Raw genomic sequence first — 1,848 nt, 5'->3', positions numbered from 1 at the left:
AAGTAAACATCTTTCTGGCATTCTTTACTTTGAGCCAAGATCCATCTAACATCAGCAATGATATCCCTCATTCCACATCCTCTTCTGAATCCAGCCTGCACCTCTGGAAGTTCTCTGTCAATATACTGCTGCAACCATTTTTGAATTATGTTCAGTAAGATCTTACTTGCATGCGATATGATACTGTTCGATAATTTCCACATTCTGTGGGATCATCTTTCTTTGGAATGGGTTCAAATATGGATCTCTTCCAGTCAGTTGGCCAGGTAGCTATCTCCCACATCTCTTGGCATAACTGAGTGTGTGTCTCCAATGGGGCATCCATATGTTGAAACATCTCAATGGGTATTCCATCAATTCCTGGAGCCTTGGTCTTCGCCAATTCTCTCAGCGCAGCTTCAACTGCTTCCCTCAATACCATTGGTTCTTGAACATATGCTACCTCCTGAAATGGATGAAGATTGACCAGTTCTTTTCGGGAAAGTGACTCTGTGTATTCCTTCCATCTTCTTTTGATGCTTCCTGCATGATTCAATATTTTGCCCATAGAATCTTTCCATATTGAAACGCGAGGCTTAAATTTTTCCTCAGTTCTTTCAGCTTGAGAAATGCTGAGCTTGTTCTTCCTTTTTGGTTTTCTAACTCCAGGTCTTTGCACATTTCATTATAGTACTTGGCTTTGTCTGCTCAAGCTGCTCTTTGAAATCTTCTTTTCAGTTCTTTTATCTTGTCATTTCTTCCATTTGTTTTAGCTACTCTTTGCTCAAGGACAAGTTTCAGAGTCTATTCTGACATCCATTTTGATCTTTTCTTTCTTTCTCATATTTTTAATGACCTCTTGCTTTCTTCATGGATGATGCTCTTGATGTCATCCCACAATTCTTCTGGTTTTCAGGCATTGGTGTTCAATACATCAAATCTATTCTTTAGATGGTCTCTAAATTATGGAAGGATATATTCAAGATCATTTTTTGGCTCTCATGGACTTGTTTTATTTGTCTTCAACCTCAAGTTGAACTTGCATATGAGCAGTTGATGGTCTGTTTCACAATCAGTCCTAGCCTTGTTTTGGCTGAAGATATTGAGCTTTTCCATTGCCTCTTGCCACAAATGTAGTCAATCTGTTTCCTCCTGTGTACTCCATCTGGGGAAGTCCACATGTATAGCCACCATTTGTGTTGTTGAGAAAAGGTATTTGCAATGAATAAGTCACAGGTCTTACAAAATTCTTTCATGTGATCTCCAGCATTATTTCTGTCAAAAAGGCCAAATTTTCCAACTATAGGTGACTCTTCTTTGTTTCCAACTTTTGTATTCCAATCACCAGTGATAAGCAACACATCTTGATTTCATATTTGGTCAATTTTAGACTGCAGAAGTTGATAAAAATCTTTAATTTCCTCATCGTTGGCTTTGGTGATTGGTACGTAAATTTGAATAATAGTAGGATTAATGGGTCTTCCTTGTAGGCATATGGATTATTATCCTATCACTGATAGCATTGTACTTTAGGACAGATCTTGAAACATTCTTTGTGATGATGAATGCCACGCCATTCCTCTTCAATTTGTCATTCCCGGCCTAGTAGATCATATGGTTGTCTGATTCAAAATGGCCAAAACTAGTCCATTTCAGCTCACTAATGCCTAGGATATCAATCTTTATGTGTTCTATTTCATTTTTGGCAACTTCCAATTTTCCTAGATTCATACTTTGTACATTCCATGTTCTGATTATTTATGGATGCTTGCAGCTGTTTCTCCTCAATTTGAGTCATGCCATGTTAGCACATGGAAGTCCTGAAAGACTTACTCTATCCATATCATTAAGGTTGATTCTACTGTAATG

This window comes from Orycteropus afer, unplaced genomic scaffold (assembly GCF_000298275.1).
Source record: "Orycteropus afer afer isolate SDZICR_OR568_19922 unplaced genomic scaffold, OryAfe1.0 scaffold00162, whole genome shotgun sequence".
Classification (NCBI taxonomy): Eukaryota; Metazoa; Chordata; class Mammalia; order Tubulidentata; family Orycteropodidae; genus Orycteropus; species Orycteropus afer.
This window is presented reverse-complemented; position numbering follows the sequence as displayed.